The following is a 6,975-nucleotide window of genomic DNA, read 5'->3' as shown; positions in this document are numbered from 1 at the left end:
AAAAAAGAAAAAAAATAAAAAGGTGCAAAGTGCTGGGAGTCAGACCTAGAAGCCCAAGTTTAAGGCCGATCAGAGTCAAGCAGAGTACTTTTTTTGTAAGAAGCAGGGTCATTGGAAGAGAAATTATTCTCAGTATAAAGCTTCTCTTGATCCGATCAGGCAAAAGAAGAAGAAGCAATTAGTTGCTGAATAAGGTACTTATGTGATAACATCTTATAACTTCTCTCTTTTTGATATAATAACCTGGGTATTAGATATTGGAAGCCCCATTAATATTTACAATTCATTACAGAGTCTTTAGATCAGTGAGAGGTTTGGAGATGGCAAGAGATTCCTGAACATTGGAGATGAAAGATCAGTTCCAGTTCTAGCTTTAAGAATCATCAAGCTTATATTCGAATCTCATTCTATTGTTCTAAATGAATGTCATTACTGTCCTAATTTTTTTTAAATATTATTTCTGTAGGCCTCTTGGCCAATTAAAATTATGAAATACCAATAAAATTTTTTTTGTGATATCATTTTGAATGGTATTACAGTTTTACGTGGATAGTTGAACAATGAAATCTATGTTGTATCTAGGCCTAATGTAATGTACATGTCAAATAAGTACCCTAAGATTGTCGATGTCATGGGTGCCTAGCTTTGGCATTATTGGCTAAGTCATATCAACAAGAACAGGATAAATAGGTTAGCTCAAGAAGAGATTCTTGATAAAGATGATTATGAATCATTACCTACCTCTGAGTCTTGTTTATTTGGAAAGATGATCAAGTCATCTTTTATTGAAAAAGATGAATGAACCAGTGATGTTCTAGGTATTGTCTATACTGATGTATGTGAACTCATGAGCACAAGTGCTAGAGGAGGGTATCACTATTTCATTACGTTCATAGATAACCTATCGAGATATAGATTTATCTACTCGATGAAACATAAGTCTGAATCATTTGAAATTTTCAAACATTTTCATAATGAAGTAGAGAAATAAACTGAAAAGAGTATTAAAACTCTTCGATCAAATTGAGGAGGTGAATATCTCTCTAGTGAATTTTTGATATACCTTGAGGAGAATAGGATTCTCTCTCAATAGACACCTCCTGGAATGCCACAACGTAATGGTATATTGAAAAAGAGGAATCGAACCCTGTTGGACATGGTTCAATCCATGATGGATTTTTCTACTCTGTCAATATTTTTTTAGAGATATGCACTCGAGTCAGCTTGTTATGTGCTTAATAGGATTCTTAATAAGTCTGTAAGTAAATACTATATGAGATATGGACTAGACGTAAGCCAGCGCTCACTCATCTTAGGGTTTGGGGATATCCGGCTTATATCAAATGTTTGAAAATGGACAAACTAGGAGCTAGGTTTGATAGATATAATTTTATTAGGTATCCCAAAGAAATCAAGGGATATTACTTCTACCTTGCTGATGAACAAAAGATGTTTGTCAGTCTTAGGACAGTCTTTGTAGAAAAAAAATTCTTTGAGGAAGGGATTAATGCTTCTAAGATTGAACTTGAGAAAATTCAACAAATAGAACCGACACAGTCTAGTGAACTCATAGAACCGAATTTGATGAGATCAAATCTGAAACCCATTGTAGAGGCACCATTAAGGAGATCCGATAGAGTATCGCGTCAACCGAATAGATACTATGATTTTTTGATCCGGGATGGAGATCCTGTTGAACTCGATGAGAATAATGAGGATCTGATTACCTATATGGATGCAATGCAGAGGTTCAACTTTGATAAATGGCTTGAAGCCATAAAATTTGAAATGAAGTCCATGAAGGTCAATGATGTATGGACATTAGTTGACACACCTGAAGGGGTTAAACCCATAGGGTGTAAGTGGGTCTTCAAAAGGAAGAGGGGTGCAGATGGAAAGGTGGAGACCTATAAAGTTTGTTTGGTTATCAAGAGTTATCATCAGCATTATAGTATTAACTATGATGAGATATTTTCTTCTGTGGCAATGCTTAAATCTATTCAGATTATGCTTGCGATAGCGACATACATAAACTATGAAATTTGATAAATAGACGTGAAAATAATTTTTTTAAATGGAGAGCTGTAAGAAGAGGTGTATATGATACAACCTGAGAATTTTACATCCATAGTGAGTCCAAGATATGCAAGCTTCAGAGATCTATCTATGGATTGAAGCAAGCATCCAAGAGTTGGAACATACGTTTCGATAAAGTTATAAGAACGTATGACTTTATTAGGAATGAAGAAGAGCCCTGCATTTAAAAATAGGTTAATAATTTTGTGGTTGTATTTCTCATTCTACATGTGGATGATATTTTTTTAATCGAAAGTGACATCCCTGTATTATAAGAAATAAAAGTCTGATTATCATCTCAGTTCTCTATGAAGGACTTGAGAGAAGCATCCTACATTCTTAGGATGAAGATCTATAGAGATATACTGAAAAGATTGCTTGGATTATCTCAGTCCACGTATATTGACATCATACTGAAGCGGTTCAGTATGGAGAATTTTAAGAAAGGCTATCTTTCGATAGGTCAAAGAATTTCTCTCTTGAAGAAAGATTGTCCGATAACTCCTCAAGAGAGATAGAGCGTATAAGTAGAGTTTCATATGCTTCAACAGTGATTCTATAATGTACGCCATGATATGTACGAGATCAGACGTATTATATTTACTAGGGATAGTGAGCAGATACCAGTCTGATCTAGAACAGAACTACTAAAAGGTCATAAAGACCATCCTTAAGTATTTGAGAAATACTAAAGACCAGTGGCTTGTATATGGTGAAACTGATTTGAAACTAGTGAGGTTCACAAACTCTAGCTTTCAGTCAGACCATGATGATAGCAAGAGTGTATCGGATTAAATTTTTACTCTGAATGGTGGAGCAATTTGCTGGAAGGGTTTCAACCAGCATACTGTGGCTGACTCTGTTTGTGAAGTAGAGTATATCGCGGCATCCGATGCTGCGAAGAAAGCTGTATGGTTGCTAAAGTTCATCAGTGAGCTCGGAGTGGCAGCCTTCATAGATGGCCCTGTCTTGTTATACTGCGACAACACTGGAGCCATTGCTCAAGCCAAGGAGCCGAAGTCCCATCAGCGCACCAAGCATATTTTGCATCACTACCATCTGATCCGTGAGATTGTAGATTGAGGTGACGTTGATCTTTAGAAGATCAATGAAAAGAAGAATCTGGCTGACCCATTTACTAAAACTCTCAGGATTAAGTAGTTCGATGATTACAAATAGAAGATGGGTAACGATACTGTACTAATTGACTTTAGTCCAAGCGAGAGTTGTTGAGAAATATATCCCAAAGTTAATCGTTAGACGATTGTGCTTATTTTATAAATTATATATAAATTTTTATTAATAAAAATTATTTAACTTTTTTATTATAAGTTGACCATCTTTGAACTCCTGTGTTGTAATGAAGTCCTTAGGACTATAATTAATCGATAAAGGAGGATTTATCGTTAAATCCTTAAAAATATTCGCGATCAAACGATATGCTATTACAAAGATGATAGTGATACCAAGTGTAGGTCATTACGCTTCATATGAGTTGGTTGTCTTCTTAACTAAGGAGTGTGGAGACACTGTTATGACGTGCAGATGAAATGTAGGAGTACATGCACATCGAATATGATCATGTATCGGGCACTCTACTATCAAGAGTAGTTTGAGAAGGGTATGGGTATGTGTCCCTCAGACCTGAGACCACCATGATGACTTGTAAGCAACTCACTATATTTTAGTATCGGACCATCTGAGTTTCTAATTCAGTGATGGAAGGATATTGGGTGTAGTCAAATACTTAACAAGTCGGTGTGTGAGTGAAGGTAGAATTGACCCCTCTGAATTAGGAGAAGATATGCATCAGTATATTTTAATTTAGTAAAATCTTGACGAAGATAATCCATATGATAGATTTGAAAGGTTGAAATACAATATGGTCGACTTAATTAGGGTTGACAGTGAAACCCTAAGTCACCTTGAGCATTTGAGTCAAAGGAATGAATTATACGGTAATCAAACGTCAGTAGGTTCTAGAAGGTTGCTTTGCAATACTTTGACCTATTCGATCGTCGGATCACCATTGCTAGATGGTTACATCGATTAGTATAGAAAGTTATTCTTATACTATCAGTATAAATTCGAATCTATGGGGTCACACGTATTAGAAGATTTGGTCAGATCAGATGGCTGAAGAGTCCAATTGGATTGTGACTTTGGTGGAGAGTCGTACTGGGACTCAGACTTTGAAGCAGAGTCTCATTGAGATTAGGACTCTACTATTTATAAAAAAATTATTAGTAATTAGATTATTAATTGACTCAATTTAATTGAGTAAAGAGCTTTAGATCAAGTCTAATTGAATGAGATTCAATTCGACTCAGATTGGATTTGATATGATCAATCTTGATTATAAAGATAATATGATCCTGATTCGATCAGGATTTAAACTCGATTAATTTCTAATTGGGTTAAAAATTTAATGAGATATCTAGATTTTTAATTAGATTAGATTCATTTTTATTAGTGGGTTCATTTCAAATTTGATTTGGATTAGAATCAGAATTGAAAATGAAGAGTCCTTATCAACTTAGACTCTATCCTTATCTCTTGCACCACTCCTGAACCCATGCCAATTTCTTCACGTCTAATTGGATTTGGGTTGTAATTTTTGGCATCATGGTAAAGGGTCCAATAAGAGTGGGTGGTAATATTTGATGAGTTATAATCTTATCTCCTACCTAATTCGAATGCGATCTGAATTAGAGATAAGATGTTAACTAGAAAAAAAAAATTTCATACATGAAATATTGTTGGTGCCATATTATTTTTTTTCTTATTTTTCTTATAGAATCCTTTGGTGTGTGAGACTTTAAAATCCTTTTTCATGTCTTAATAATTTTTTTGAAATTCTTTGGGATGCCAAAGGTAGTTTTGGTGTGGACGATTGGTGCCCTTCTTTATAAAAATCCTAATTCCTAGTCTATAAAATGGGGTCCTCTCTCTTGGACGTCCCATGATCAATTCTCTTATTGACTTTTATTTTTAGAGCCTCTTCTCCTCCTCTTCTCTTCCTCCTCTAGATCCTCTCTTGCTTTGGAGTGTCCAAGTTGCTTGAAGAAGAAGGATGAAACCAGCTGTCAAAGTTGCTTGCAGGCTAGCACCTCCAAGTCCCTGATCTGCACCAGTCTTCGCATCCATTTTTTTGTAGAGGATAGATGACTTCGTGTGGCTGTGAGTGACCTAAAAAATACCCTCTCTAAGTATTGGATCAGAGAAGATCAAAATTTAATTGATTTGGTAATCATCTCTAGCCTATTTTGATCATACCGTTAGATCTAATAATTAGATCTAAGATTTCAGCATCGATGAGATCGATGTGTATTTTTATTTTCAGATCTAAAATATATTATATTTCATATTTTCTTCATGGTATGATAATCTAGATTAGATCTTATGCATGTGATTTAGATTAAATAGTTTAATCTTATTCTTGCACTGCATAAAAATTTTAAAATTACATGCATAGCACTACCTACATTTCCTTCAGGGATATGGTGTCGTTCTAGAGTTAGTACCTCCTTTAAACTAATGAAGAAGAGAAAGAGGGAGAGAGAGAGAAGCTTGAAGAGAACTTAGGGTTGGCTTGATTGGAGAAGATGGAGGCCTTGAGGTTCTATTTATAGAATGAGGAGACTAGGGTTTCATAAGAAGAGAGATAGGAGCGTGAATAAGGACCCTTGGATCTTCATGAAGAGTGATCTTTTAATCTGAGCCTTTGATATTTAAGTCATGTTCACACTTGATTCTATTCATCTTCTAATCTGAGTCCTTAATTGAAAAGGCTGCTTCTTGATCCTTGATCTTTAAGTCGCGTTCACACTAGAATGGGGGTTGGTTGCTTGGTTCACTCAAATCTGATCCGATTTGGATCCAATTTGAATCGTATGAATCCAAACTCCTAATTATCTACAAAATAGACTAGAGAGCATCAAATTGTTAATAAATAAATTATAATTCAATAGAATTATATGCTTCTAGTGGCTTAATTCAAATATTTATCATCTCCCACCGACCAATAATCTTGGCCTCAACTTGAGAAAGTTAACAACAATCGGTCAACAACGGGAGTCATTAATATGATCTCCAAAAGAACACTGACTGAGAGAGCAGAATCCTCGGAAGGCTCTTCTAAACGACAAAGGGGTGGACACTTAATTTTTTTTTTTAATGAAGATCTTTGGAGAGTTCAAACTTCCCATGATGATGCTATAGTCATTTCAATGACTATAGCCAATTATGATGTAAAAAAGATACTTATAGATAATGAAAGTTTAGCAGATGTCTTATTTTATGATGCTTTCTCTCAAATGCAACTAACTATAGACCGACTAAGATGTGTTACTACCCCTTTAGTCTGATTTTTCGAAGATTCTATTAAAGTAGAGAGAGAAATAACTCTATTGATTACTACTGGACAGTACCCTCGATAAAGTACCATGATGATTAATTTTTTTATAGTCCAAGTTCTATCGGCCTACAATGTTATACTTGGATGGTCTGCTCTGAATAAATTATGGGCCATTGTCTCTACATACCACCTCCTCATCCGATTTCTGACAAACAACAACAATAATATCGATGAAATGCGAGGAGGTCAACATGTAGCCTGGCAATGTTACATGACAATAATTAAAGGAAAAAATCCCTTAGAAAGTCTTGCCATCAATGGACTGGATCAACGGGAAGAGGAAAGTAAAGAACTTGCCGAGCAATTAATCTCAATACCACTCAAAGAAGAAGATCCAACTAAGATTGTTCAAGTTGGATCTTCACTAAGTCCAGATCTTTGAGACAAACTGACAGCTCTCCTTCGACAAAATACAGATATTTTCACATGGTCGGTGTCAGATATGCCAGGTATACCTCCTAACGTAATATGCATAGGTTAAA

Source organism: Elaeis guineensis, chromosome 10, assembly GCF_000442705.2.
Source record: "Elaeis guineensis isolate ETL-2024a chromosome 10, EG11, whole genome shotgun sequence".
Taxonomy (NCBI): Eukaryota; Viridiplantae; Streptophyta; class Magnoliopsida; order Arecales; family Arecaceae; genus Elaeis; species Elaeis guineensis.
Note: the sequence above shows the minus strand (reverse complement) of the source record.